The sequence below is a fragment of the Agelaius tricolor genome, unplaced genomic scaffold (genome assembly GCF_023055355.1).
Source record: "Agelaius tricolor isolate 1412-34295 unplaced genomic scaffold, bAgeTri1.0.p SCAF_33, whole genome shotgun sequence".
NCBI classification, from domain to species: Eukaryota; Metazoa; Chordata; class Aves; order Passeriformes; family Icteridae; genus Agelaius; species Agelaius tricolor.
The window spans coordinates 5,606,057-5,620,941 of NW_027269293.1; the positions used below are offsets into that span (position 1 = coordinate 5,606,057).

The 14,885-nt window shown below is 46.3% G+C and overlaps 1 pseudogene; it reads left to right on the forward strand.

Moving 5' to 3' along the window:
• Positions 1 to 468: 468 nt before the first annotated feature.
• On the forward strand, positions 469 to 14,814 carry LOC139602094 (ceramide synthase 4-like; annotated as a pseudogene).
• Positions 14,815 to 14,885: the final 71 nt, after the last annotated feature.

Consider the following 14,885-nt stretch of genomic DNA (forward strand, 5'->3'; position numbering starts at 1 on the left):
AACTGGGACTGCTGGGGCCTTGAAGATGCCAGAAGATTTTAATGGATGTAGACAGTCTCCCCTGGGACCTCCATCCACACCCTCTGCTGGGTGTCAGAGCTGATTAAGAGATGAGGGCTTTGCAGAATGAGAGGGAAAGAGGGGGCAAAAGAGATGACTCTGCTGATAGTGTCACCAGGTAGGTGTCACCTGTGAAACAGAGTGAAATTGAAATCAGCCACCTCCTTGACACCCTCTAAGTTACTCTTGTGTACTAGGACATCTTGCCCGACCTCCAAGCTCACAGACATGTCAAAACAAATTATGATATTTCAACTGGTCTGACATACTCATGGGATTGAGCAAGAGATTGGGACAGTGAGTGATGAGCTGTTGAGTTGGGAATCCTGATTTAGTGAGCTTTATGCCTTACTAATACCTGCTTGCTGCAGGCAGCCACTGGTTTCTGTGCCCACCATCTTGACCAGAATGGGAGTGTCAGAGGGGTCCTGGCACCATGAATACTGCCTGCCACCTGGAGCTATCTGGGAAGACTTGAAGGGGTCTGCAGACATACAGTACCCACAGCCTCAGCACCTCCTGCTCTGCATCCCTGGTGCCCCATTATTATCTTTGATGCATCTTTGAAAGGTGAGTGCAGCACCTCTGGTTTCTCCTGTGCTGATTGCCACCAGTTTTGCAGGGCTGCTCCAGAATAATCCTTGCCTGCCTCCTGACCACTACAAAGTGCACTTGGGATTGTCCCCAAGAATTATGAATCTCTCTGCTTTTCATACCATATGGTATTTGTATGGTATGGCAGCTCTTTCCCCTGCTCTCCCTCTCTGCGGTACCTGTAGTTGTGAAAAGACAAGTCAATCTCTCAGTCACACCTTAGCTGTGGGTGGGTCCCTCTGGAGACAGTCCAAGACAGATAAGGCAGCTTGCAGCACAGATAAGGGATTTACTGGGTATGTCAGTGCTGGAAGCCCCTAGCTGAGCCAGGGTTCAGCCTGATCCTAGAGGATGCTCCTGAAGGTGCTATGTGAGCTCCCTACCCCAGAGCTCCTAGGGCTGCCGTGGGACCTCTTTGCTCACACCACTCTTTGCCCAGCTCTGCCTCACTTTCTCCTCCTGACACCAGAGAACCCCAGTTCTGCCAGGGGTGATGATCCACTCCAGGGTCCCAGCTGCAGGCTTGTCACCCCCAGGGAGCCTGAGGACTGGTTAGTACCTTCCCAGAACTTGTCTGTGGAAATGAGGCAGATCCACATTGCTCATCCCATGAGATGGATTCAGAGAGGGCTTTGAGACCCTTTTTCAGGAACAAGGACTGACATGTGGGGAGGTGCAGATCAGACCTCATGCTCAGAAAATTGGAAGCTGGTCAGTTAAAGCAGGGCTGTGTGCCCCTGTGGGCAGAACTGCCAGTATGCTTCCCACCAGGCACAGCAGGACTCCAGGGGGGGAAAAGGGGAGGACATGAAGTATCAAAGCTGTGGTCAGCAAACCTGCCCTAAGCTGGGACAGAGGGTCTCTCCTGGAGGAGGCAGGGAGCATTGACCCATCTGCCCCAAGTGCTGGCTCCTGCCTGCAGTGCACAGCCATGTAAGAAGATGAGGCAGATGAGGGCTGTAGGAAGAGCCAGAGTTAATTCCAGGGTCATCAGGTCTTCCCTCAAAGAAGGGAAGGCATGTTGCACCTGCTTGGCTTCCTAGAAACAACATGATTTAGGACACAATGCCTCCCACTAGAGCTTTGCTGGGGTTTCCTGCAGGAACCAGCATATTCCCATGTGTTCTGTCCTTGGCTCCTGCTGCAGACAGTGGTCAGGTACCCTAGACAAGGAGCCCCTGGGACACTCAGACACTTGCAGACTGTTTTTGTAGCATCCTCTGGACTGCTCAGGAGCGCAGTAAGGAGGGCCAGCATATACTCCAACACAGAGGCATGCTCTGTGTCCTATTGCCTCAGCAAAATTAAATATTGCTTATTTAGCCATCGTTACTGTTGTCTCCACTCCACCTTTGCTTTGGTGCTTTGGTGCCATTGTGCTTATGAAGAAAAAGCATTGACCTAGCAGAGGTACCAAGCCCTGAGTGTGCACTGGAGCAGCATTGGGAGCCTTGGGCTGTACCCTGAGCCAGGTGTGGGAGCACTCTGCTGGTGCTGGGGCTCTACATCCAGCACAGAGCACGGCACTGGCAGCATCTTCCTGTTGGCTGACCCTGGCTGCCAGTGTGGGCACACGGGTCCTCTCCTGCCAGAGCTCCTTCCTCTTACAGAGCCCTGACTCTGCCCTTGGGCAGGGCACGGGGGTGAGCGACAAGCAAAGGCCCGAAGTTCAGACCAATGCCACACTGGAAGGCTCCTACATTCTGCTGGGCAGAACCCCAAAGAAGGTGAGTGTCTCCTGTGTCCCACTGTCCCAAAAGCCCAGGCAAGCAACACCTTCTCTCTGTCCCCAGGCCAGGCCAACCAGCCTCACAAGCCAGGCAGTTGCTGTTTGCCACCCTTCAGGGAAGAGATGTACCAGCAGATATTGCAGCAGCTTCCAACATGTTCAGCAGCTGCAATCCCAGCACCCCTGACCTGCTGCGTGTCAAACACAGCAGCTGCTGTGACAGCTGCTGGCTCTGGCAGGAAGGCAGCCACCACCCCTTTGGGTAGAGTCTATTAAGGCTGCTTATTTTTGGCAGAACTCCAAGTCCTTCAGAATCACAGAATCATTTAAGTTGGAAAAGCTCTCCGAGATCATGAAGTCCAGCCATTCTCCCAGCGCTGCCAAGGCCACCAGCATGTCCCCATGTACCACATCTACCTGTATTTTATATCTCTTCAAGAACGGGGACTCCACCACAGTCCTGGGCAGCCTGTGCCAGGGCTTGAAGTTTTTCCAATCTAAACCTCTTCTGGAACAACTAGAGGCCATTTCATCTTGTTCTACTTCTGCCAGGGAGTTGTAGAGAGCGAGAAGGTCTCCTCTGAGCCTCCTTTTCTCCAGGCTGAGCCCCCCCAGCTCCCTCAGCTGCTCCTTATCAGCCTTGTGCTCCAGACCCTTCCCCAGCTCTGCTCCCTTCTCTGGACATGCTCCAGCCCTTCAGTGACCTTCTTGGGGTGAAGGGCCAAAAACTGACCCCAGGACTTGATGTGGGGCCTCACCAGTGCCTAACACAGAGGGACAGTCACTGCCCTGGTCCTGCAGCCACACTGTGGCTGGTACAGGCCAGGTGCCATTGGCCTTCTTGGCCACCTGGGCACACCTGGGCTCACGTTCAGCCACTATTGACCAGCACCCCCAGGTCCTTCTCCACCAGGCAGCTTTCCAGCCACTCTACCCCAAACCTGGATTGTCCCATGGGGTTCTTGTGACCCAAGGGCAGGGCCCGGCCCTTTGCCTTGTTGGCCTTGGCCCATTGATCCAGCCTGTCAAATTGCCTCTGCAGAGCATTCCTGCCCTCCAGCAAATCAACATGCCACCCAGCTTGGTGTCATCTGTGAAATGACTGAAGGTGTCCTTGATCTCCTCGTCCAGATCATCGATGAAAATATTAAATGTGACTGGCCTCAAAACTGAGCCCTGGGGGAAACCACTGGTCACCGGTCTCCAGCTGGATTTAGCTTCATCCACCACCAGTCTCTGGGCCTGGATCATGACTCACACTGATGCATTGATTTTAAAAAATAATTTACTGTAATCATGATGAAGCTTTGTCAGATTAATTATAAAATGCTCATGAGCTCATCTTTACATTAATTTTAATCACAGTTTATAAACCTTAACTCTTGTCATTGTTATGTTTGCCCAATTATCCCATCATAAAAAAAACCAAACAATATTTTAGGTAGCAACAATTTTAATTGAATAGTTTAGAAAATATATATTGACAATATAATTTGATAAAAAATAAGGGATAATTTGGTTCCAATATTAGCACATAAGCAAAAGATAACTGCGGGATACGGAGTGCAGGGCTCTGGACCCTTGCCACCTCACGTACAAGCTTGCCAAATGAAGATTCCCCCCTTTTATGCCATGTGTCAATGTCATCTCCTCCCATTTTCGATTCATCACACTTCTACCTCCGCCCTCATCACCACCTTTACCGCACATGCTCCACCACTCGTTTTGGTGGTCGCACCAGTCTTTGGAGGTCGTTTTTGATGAAGGCCTCTCCTCTTCCTCGATGTCCTTTAATTCACCTTTGGGTTACACCTGTGCACCAAGCCAGTACAATGTAAGCCAAGACTAACATATTACTACATTTAAGCATCAAAGCAATAAATCTCTTATAGTTGGCATTTTCCTGGGACCTAACCAGATTTCCCTTTCTTTCTGTTAATTTTTAGTAACTGTTATCTCTTGTTATTTTCTCCTGTCCTTGAACATCTGCAGGAAGGGGGGAGTGGGGGGGGGGGGGGGGGTGGAACCCCTCCTCTCCCTTTCTTTCTTGGCATTACAACTTTTAACTGTTTTATTTCCAAATATTAATTACTGCATCAATATTGATTACTGTTTCAATTTTGTCAGCACGAATCATACCTATTTAGCACATCATGTTATTTGGAATTCATGAAGAAAATGAGAATGATAGAATTGATGCCTTCGAGCCTGTGACTGCCACTTCAACAGCTGAATGGTTTACTGACATTATGGAGTGAACCATGTGTCTATTTCTTTATCTTTCCAAGTTGAAACTTCTTTTATCTTCAGCTTTTATCAATAGCTGATAATTATAAGCCAAAATTGTATCAGAGATGAAAATAAATGTATTTGGACTTTTATAGCCAGACATTACATCCCATTGTGTACAGGTGACAAAATTTAACCAGGGAGAGGCTGTGCTTACTTCTGAACCTGCATTTAGGTATGTCTGAATTGGAGTTTTAAAATGGCCAAAACAATCTGGGAGTTCACAAATGCAAACAGAGTTGATACAATTTTTTCAAAGAAAGGTATACTTTGGGCAGAGGTAGACAGGCAGAAGCAGGCCCTCCTCCTCCCTCACAGGGAATGAGAGCCCTCAAAAGGTTCAGTCCTTTCTCCCTGCTCTGTTTTCCGGGAGGAGCTGGTTGCACTGGCCAAGCAAAGTGACCTGCCTGTCAGAAAGTGGAGACCTGGTTCAGGACCAGCGGGCCCAGGACCACCCCAGGTTGATGAAGAAGTTCTGTGAGGCCAGATAGTTGGGTTAGATTTTGGTGATGGAGACCTCCAGCAGGCCTGCACATCATCAACATCCTCTGTCCTGTCCTTACCCCAAACCCACTCCCAGGGAGCTGCTGTGGCTGCGAGCAGAGCCTCTGTCCCATGAGGGGAGGTCCCCTTACTGCACACAGAGCCACACTGCAGCACTGCCAGCTTCCCATATTTACCTTTGAAAAGTTAAATTTGCCTCAACAGAGTCTACTGGCCTTGATGGAGAACAGGTTTAAATCTCAAAATCCCTCAGAGGGATTTTGAACACAAAAGCCGCTTGTAAAATGTGTTAAACTTATTTTCAAAGGTGATTTTGATACAAAATTAAAATTTTAAGATCTTGTCAGCATGGATGGTTGGACAGAAAATGAATCCGTGAAGTGCAGTTAGGAGGCAGTGCAAGCCATGAAAGAGGGAGGTTAAAACTGAACAACCCAAGAAAGCACCAAAATCTTGACAGCTTTCCTTTTCCCTAAGTTGTTTGCTCTCTTATATTAAATCTTCCTGCATATCTTAGTAATGCATGGAGTCATGGTGGAGAGAGGAGTCACCAAGTGTCTTGATCAAGAGAATCAAGTCATCTCTGGTTCTCACCTTGAGGTTTAATGCTATATGTACATAAAGACCCCCATCAGGTAAGAGATCTACTCCTCTTCCCCCTCTAAAAAAGAAATTATTCTGTGCTTGAATCATGTTATTATGTTTAAAAAAATACACTCTCCACCTGAAAGCTTGTGCATTGCTTCCTACTGCAGCATTTCTGAAGAAACTTATAAATGCCCCAGTATTCCTGTGCCATCACTGAGAAAAATTTGTTGCCTTCCACTGTCTGGGGTGTATAAGCATCTGATAGGTGATCTACAAACATCCACACAACAAAAGGAGACAGGGAGAGTCATCTTGGTAGTCTTACTGCATCCTCTTTAGCACTGATGGAATGCCCGAGGAATCTGGGCAAAGGGTGGATCTCAGCAGAGCCTGGCTGGGCAGGGAATACCCTGAAGCACATGCTTCCATGTGCCAGCAGAGCTGAGATTCTGCAAATCTCTGTCCACACAAGCACAGGTTCCCCTGTGGGCATCCTGGGCACAGCCTGGGGAGCTATTTCAACTCTGGAGGAGGTCTTAATTCCTTGTTTTCTGTTTTAGTTGGAGATTTACATTTTATTTCACCTCATTCTTCTCTGGACTGGCTCTTCTGTATGATGTAAGCATGTGAACAGGGTCATGCTGTGAAGTGACACCTTTCAAGGGCTCTTTGTTCATTGCAAATGAGGCTGATGGTCCCAGGCCACTTTAAAGAGCCCATCCAAAGGTGGTCATGACTGTGGGTGCAAAGCCAAAGAAGGACAAATTCAGGGGTATGGAGCAGAATCATCCCCAATCCTGATTCAGAAGTTCCCTTCTCCCTGGATGGAGCTGGCTAGCTGTCAGTGATGTCACTCTGCTGTTCTTGTCTTAGATCCTGGTGTAAGTGCTCCCCACAGATACCTACACACAGCTCCTGCATCTCAGACAAGAGCAGACCCTGTCCTGACTGTGGCTGCTGCCCACTGCTCCAAAGACTTTCCCTATGACATCTTGTACATTCACTAATGATAAATGCATTTTGCCAACCAGTTTCTCCAAAGCTCAGAGCCAGATTGGATCTAGCATGGGTACATTGAGTCCTTGCAATACCTCTTCCCATGGTCTTCATGTGTCATTAAAAGGCGCTGGGTTCTTACTGCTGCCTTCTCTATGCACAGAAGCCCTGGTTTTGGAACCACACCAAGTGCTGGTTGAAATTTCCACAACAGGTGAGCAGCACATACATGGAATCACAAGATAATTCATATTGGAAGAGAGATAAGAATGATTCTTGTCCAACCTCCTGCTTGCAGAACTTAGCTGTGAGATCAGATCAGGTTACCTAAGGCTTTTCCCAGTTTCGTTTTTCCAGTTTACTTTCGAAAACCTTCAAGTATGGAGACAGCACCACCTTATGACAAAAAGCTTTATACTCATACCTCACTATATCCACCTGTCTTATTTCAACACCCCTCTGGTCTCTCATCCTTACATTATGCATTATGCAAACAGTTTGACACCTGCTTGATGAGCTCCTCACATGTGCTCCCACATGACAGCCCATGGAGAGCTCTGCTCAGAGCAGGCACCTCTTCTCACTTTCTCTGTCACCCAAGACTTTTTGGAAGTGGCTGTCTGTGCCACAAAAGGTGGTCAGGACATCTGACACTTCAAAGCAGGAATAAAGACGAGGTGTCTGAGCCTCTGAAGAGGGGAGACCCCAGCTGCTCCCAGTTCAGTCGCAGACAGACCAGGGCTAGTCCTGGCTTTGGACTTGTCAGTACATCAGCAAACAGTTAAGTCAGTGGGAACAGGAAAATTTAGGCATGACCAGCACCTGCTGTCCCAAACATGGGTTGAATGAAGAGGAAGACTCTTCCCCTCTCCTGAACCCAGGCCTAGGCAGGGCTGTCACACTGCCTGTCACTTGTCTTACAGCCTCCACCACCCATATTGGGCTGGTTCTACCTCCTGGAGCTCTCCTTCTACTGCTCACTGGTGGCCACCCTGCCCTTGCATGTGAAGAGGAAGGTGATTGACCACAGCACAACCACAACCAGATGGTTCAGTCAGCCCCCTATGCCCCTGCCCCACTGTCAGCTCCCTGGGGGTGCAAAGGAGAAGGCACAAATGCTGCTGTGAAGCCCCTTGTGCATGGGAACCCCTTCAGCTCTCAGAGCACCCTGCACTGGGCCCTGCTCGTGTGTGGCATGGCCTTCCTGTCTGCCAAGCTGGGCAAGTGCTGGGGGCCCAGGGCTGGTCAAGGGACAGCACTGGGTGAACATCACAGCCTTTCCCAGCTCTCAGGTGCTGCCTGCACCACAGGGCTGTGCCCCCCGATGGGAGGGACCTGGCCTGCCCTGCCCTGATGAGGGTCCTGTAAATGTATGTATGACTTTTGCAGCACAGTCAGCTGAAGAAGCACAGGCAATTGAAGAGCTCCTCCATTATAGCCAATGGGTAGGACCTGCCCCAGGCCAAGGGCAATCTGCTGTCATTACAAAAGGCCTTCAATACACAGAGGAGGCATCTGGAAGAAAATATGGGGTATTAAGAAACCAATGTTGGAAGGGCAGATTGATTCACGAAAACTTTAAAAAGTCCATCTTACAGCATGTTTGCACCTACATATGTCTCATGGGTATTTATCTGGGTTTCCATAAACTGGGCATAAAGGACAAAATCCTCTTCTTGAGATTGTGCAGGACCTCAGAGAGCTGTAGTGTGGTGGGGAGCACTGATGATTTGTGGAGATGTTTGACACATCCTAGTGAAGCAGCAGTGTGCAGGATCAGATGCCGCCAGGGCAAGGTAAGACTGACAATCTCTCCTCTCATGACAGGACTTTAAAGAACAGATTGTCCACCACATCGCCACCATCACTTTGACCTTTGTCTCCTACTGTGACAATATGATATGGTTTGGGATGGTAGTCATGCTGGTCCATGATGCCTCTGGTTATATTTTAGAGGGGTGTTACCCTCACCTGGAAATCATGGAATCACAGGATGGTTTCGGGTAGGAAAGGACATTAAGGCCCATCTCATTCCACCCCCCTGCCATGGGCAGGGACACTTTCCACTAGATCAGATTTCTCCAGAACCTATTCAACCTACCCCAAGGATGGGGCAACCTCAGCTTCTCTGGCCAACCTGTGCCAGGTTGGCAATTATTTACCCTCTGAGTAAATAATTTCTTCCTAACATCTAATCTAAATCTCTCCGAGTTTAAAACTGTTGGCTGTGTAAAAAGTCGCTGTCCCAGTTGCAGGCCTGTGCTCATGCCTGTGGGCAGCCCTGGCAGCTGTGCACATTGCTACACATGACACATGTCAATGCAGTGCCCATGAGTGGGACACGTGAGTTGGTGACAGAGCAATTAGGAAGTACTTGTTCTGCTGCTCTTGGGGAAAGGTAATTGGATACAAAGAGACTAGGACACATCCCTACAAGCCTGGTCATCCTTGCAGGATGTGGGAAATCCCTCAGCCCCTAGATGGAAAACACAGGCACAAGGGACATACAGAAATTTGTTTCTCTACTGCTTGCCAGGATACTCCATTACCTGGAATACAAGTGGGTCTGTGAAGCAGTATTCAATGGTTTTGCTGTGGTTTTCATCATCTCCTGGCTTGTCGTTTTCCCATTAATGTGAATACATTTTGATGTCCTCTGTACATGGGTGTTATGCATTGTTAGAGTTCCTGGATACGTGACCCTCCATGCTGTGGGAGGAAAGGCAGAGAACAGAACACTACAAGTTCAAAAATTAATTCAACTGGAACAGAAGAACACACAGGGGAAAAAAAAAAGTCCTAGGGTTTTAACTATATTAATGAACTAATTCTACTAATTAATCTAGAGCCACTGCCTCTGCTCCTCTTTTCCCACTCCTAATGTTATAAACACTGGTTCCTATTAGAGAGAGAAGGTGCAAACCATACTGGTTAGAATTTCCCAAGAAATTCTTAACAGACAAAAAAAGCCTTAAAGCTCAAGGTCTACTAAGATACAATTAGTATAGAAAAAAAAAAAAACCAGCACAGTAAATTTAAAGTTACCCACCATGGATCTGAAATAAAACAAGAAAATCATGAGGCATTCAGGGCATGCTGGGAGGGCAATGGCAATGGTTCCTCCAGAAGCCACACACAGGTACCAGCCTTGGAGAATGGCTTTTGGATACACACATCTGGCAGCCCTTCCAGCCTTTAACTGGGCTGAAGTTGTTCTTTTTTCTTTACCTTTGCCAAGCTGCCTGGAAAAGCTGATAGTGACTAACTTCCCATAAACTTATTCCACAACACTAGCATTATAGTCTAATCTTTCTGTTTTCTTTCAAACCAAACATTTCATTTGTTACACCAAGAAGAATTTTAAAAATAGGGCACGCTATACACACAGAACGGGATAAGTCTCTGTTGCTGTCCTTTGTCCCTACCCTTGCTGCATACCACCACTGAAGATGCTGAGTTTTGAACTTTGGTCATGTTGCCATTTAGTCTGGATGCCTATGAGGCTGACTTTGCATGACAAGTCCCACATTCTGGTTGTTATAAGTAAAAGTTATGTTAAAGTAGGGTATAGTTCAATTATATTGTATTAATTATGTTATATTAATTGTATTATGTTAAGAGTGGGCAGGGGGTTATTAGAATGTTCTAGGAGAAGGGTCCAGGTTTGGTGGAAGGGTGGTCTGCCGGGGCAAGGCGAGGTCAAAGAGGGATTGGATGGAAGATCTGACCAATCATTCGAAGCCCTGCAGAAATGATTGGTCCAGAATGAACGGTGTTAAAGACCAATGAGAAGCCTGGAAATGGACCAATCACCATGTGGATCAAAAATGGACCAATCCTGGACTCAAAGGGGGCTATAAATGGAGGAAGTTCGGTTGAATCAGGGTTCTTTTTGGAAACTTGCTTGGTGCAGAGGGTCTGGTGCACTTGGGATAGCGCACTGTTCTGTTTTTGGCTTGCTGTGTGGGTGCTTGGGCTTATCCTAGGTACTCCGTTCCTTGCAGCTATTTTAATAAATGAGAACCTGTTTCTCCAGAGACAGTTTGGCCTCGTTCATATTCATAACATGGTGACCATCATATGTCTGCCTTAGAGAGAAAAGCACTAAAAGCTTGAGGCAACTTTCCTGAGAACAAGCACAACTTAAGTTGTCTCCACTACTAAGTGTGAAGTCCCAGAATCCCAAACTGCTGTACCATAGTGTAAGGACAAAGAAGGTAAGAGGTGTCCTGGATCAGACTAAGGGTCCCCTGAGATCAGCACGTCTCAGCACCAACAGCAAGCAGCAGAGGTCGAGGAAGGCAAGTGCAGAGCAAATACATGCTCTGTCCAACAAGGTTTCCCAGCATACAATATATTCATATCATAGGTAATTTGTGGAGGAAGACATACTAGCAACTCATCATTTCTCTCCTGTGCTGAACTGCTCTCTGTCCTGTCTGCTTTCCATTTCCAACCCAGTGCTGTCCTCTTTTCTGTTCTCATCACTGAGGATACCGACTTTCTGTGACTTTTGTTAAAAATAATGCTGTGCCTAGCTGGTCATCTGTACCCTTAACTCTTCCCTAACTTCATTTTAAAAAGCCATTATCTTTTTATTTAAGTGAGGTCTCCTTATGGTTTCACTTCTCCCCATTGTTCCTCTTAGGATTTAGTTTAGGAGAAATGTTGCCAGTTCCTGTCTCTTCTAAGGGAGCATTGCAGGTGTCTGATAACTGACCTGTTTGCAAAGCCTATTGCATTGCTGGTGATTTTAATACAGAGCTTCAGCAGGTCCTCTGAGACTTGCTTTGTGAGAGCTGGGCACAGCGTGAAGCCTGGTGGTGCCATCCTGGTTCAGCTCAGCTCTGCCTGGGAACACCTCAGCCAAGTCATTCTGCAGAAAGACACTTGATCCTTGTAAGTCTGAAGATACTTAACCTGCTTTCTTTACTCTTGTGTCTTCTGATTTGCCTCTCCCTCTCTTTCCCACAGTGTACATTATTATTTCATTACAAAAGTTTGGTTGTTCCCCATAAGCTGTCTCATACATGCTTTCCTGGTGATCCTATAGTTGTTACACATTTTCTGGTCCTGTGTGATCATCCAGATGATCTTCAATGTCATCCTCCATGCTGAGGTATGAAAAGTCTTTGTCTCCTTTGTGCCACCAATGCTCATGAGAGAATGTGAGGTTCAGGGTGACTCTTACTTGCCTGCAGGAAGGAAGGAGAGAAATGAGATTGCCCCACAAACAGCTAACAGCTTCTTAAGGCATATGTTGGGAGCTGTATGGATACCTTATCTCACAAAGATCAGAGCAGGAGCTCACTTCTAGCTTGCAGCTATGTTCTAGTGACATGGGAGCCATCCACAGACCTTTCTCCTCACCGCCTAATGGCTTCTCAGGATGTAGTATCAGAGAACTGCAACCTGTTGGTATGTCCAAAGAGGAGTAAGGAAGGAGCAAACAGGTAAGCCTGGCAGATAGCACACTGTGTATTTGCATCTCTGAGTTTTGGGTGCCTTCCACAGGCTCTTGGTTCATGCCAGAGTTTGTATAGGGATCACTGGGACAAATGTCATCAGAGAGGGCAGCTCCCTAGCCTGCCTTGCTAACAGAGGGAGATGACATTGAGAGAGCATCTGAGAAGACTTCGTGAAAGCTTTGAGGACATGGGGTGAGAAAAAACCTCTCCGCCATGTTGGTGCTATGCCTTCAACTTCCTTGAGTTACCCCTTCATCAAAGCTAAATTACAAGAAAAATCAGTTTTTCTGAGGAAATGATGGAGGACACCCTACTAGTTGGAAAACAAACCTGTGGGAACTTCCAAGTAAGAACTACAATTTAATAGGAAAATTAAAATAAAAGCAGAAAACACTGGCTTAAACTGACAGTCAGGATACAACCTGACACACTATTAGTCGGGGTGGTGGTGGCAGTCCCATTAAATGGTGGCTGCAGTCCTCTTTTAGTGGTAGATGGGGTTCTGTTGAAGTGCTGATCCCGTAGAAAGGTCTGGTCTTCCTCTGAAGGTCCAGGGAGGTTATGAAGCTCTTCTCCTCTTGGAATCCAGTAGGCAAGGCTCCTCATGGTGTTCCAAACTCAGATTATACCCAGGTAGAAATGCTTGGTTCCTCCCCATGGGTGGAGCATTGCACAGTGAGATGATGTAATTTTTGAGTCATGCAGTGAGACTCGATGGCCCATTGGCAGAAGATATCCCCAGGAGGTGTTATCAGGGCTGAGTCATGGAAGAGATAAAGAACACGGCCCTGCCTGTTTTAAACAGTTTATGAAGATGGTGATAGAATACATACTTTTGGTTACATCTTACATTGTAGCCTGAGACAGACACGCTCATGGATTGTAGACAATAGCAAAAGAAGGAGTCCAGTGCACATGCTTGCTGGACAAATCTCTGTTGGCTTTCACAACTTCAACAGTAATACATTGCATAGAAAAATATGCTGAACAACTATATGTAGAATAAATACAAACTTATTTTCAGGAAATCATATTACAAGACACATTATCAGGGTGAGAAAAATTGGGTGAAACCATAATAGAGTTAACACCTGTCAGTTTAAGTCAATCTCCCAATGCAGGGACAATGAGGCACTGGCTTTAATGACATGATCACACCTCTTTTATTTTAGCTGCCACGTTAGGCCCCGAGGGCAGTGAATGAATACAGGACTAGTCTTCTTAAATACAATTTAAACTTTCTTTTCTTCAGAAAAGACAAGATGCCAGAAGGGACACCAAAGAGAGTGACAAGAGCAAGGAGAGGATCTGGCAAAGAACAAAGAATAACACGGGGCTTGCAAAACACCAGGATCCAGGCAGCGCTTGGAATGCAGGAAGGCTGAACAGGAGTTGGGAGAGAGGCTGGGCAGGGCTTCACTGCAGTGTGCCTGAGGCCTAGGTGGTGAATTTCATCACATCTATAGGCAGTTAAGTCACTTCAGGAGTTGTTTCCTATAATTCTTCTATTAGGATTATTCTTTTACTACTACTCTATAGCCTTTAATCCAGGAAGAAAAGGGTATACTAGCAAAAGACCCACTGTATAAAGAGAAGAGGGGTTGAACAAGCTGCTGAAGATATGACTCCTATCTGTGATTATCTGAAAGCCTTCCCAAAAGGTTCATGAGATAATAAACTAAAACTGGGGAAGATTTAACCAATTTGCAGTTTCAAAAGACAGTGGCATTCATTGCCAGCCACCCCACGAAAGGACTTGCGTGTGAAAGGTACTGGTTTGAATGGCAAATAAGTTTTCACTTGGGAAGTATAAAATGGTCAGGCTCTGGGATAAACCATTTCTGCAGCTAAGGCCAGGTTAAATTATACAAGCTGTATTTTCTGTATGAATTATTCAAAATAGCTCTAATGTCTAAAAGATTTTGCTTACTGCATGTCCACTCAGGGAAAAGTCTCCTAAAATGGAAAGGAACTAAATTCTTCCAAAGGCACTTTTTTCCATCAGAAATTATACATAATAAATGAAAGCTTTCTATATGGATGTAATAATTTTGTTGAGATTTCATTTTTAAAATTGGAAAATAGGAGCATTACAACACTATCATTTTACCTGGATAGCTTAGGAGTTGGATGATGCTTCATCTTATAATTTCTTGCATAAGTTCTAATTTTCAGAATTTAGCATAACAATAAATTTTAAGTAAATGTAAAAATTAATTACACCAAAAAAAGTCTGTTTTATGTACATTTTGCCTGAAATCTTTTCACACTAGCAGACCATATGTCAGTAGGAAAATCTTTGAAGCTTGCTGGCAGCCTGACATCATGTAACTCAAACAATGAACCAGCTTTCACTTGAAGGACTCTGGAATTTGGATCTGCAGGCTGCAATGCTGGAAGGCAGGCAGTCACCCTCTCTCATGGAACATCAGCCTTGAGCAGGATGTCACCTCATCCCCACTAGCTGCCCTTTGGTGAGGTGAAAGGCCCTTCATGGGGATCCCTGTGTAAGGGTTTGCCCATGAATTAATGTACCTTCTCCCTTCAAGTACGATACTTTCTTTAAAAGCTCCAAATGACACATGAGAATTTCATAATTCAAAAAACTTATACAGTCTCCAGGGCACAACTGGCCTCTGGGCCCAGAGAACAGGCCC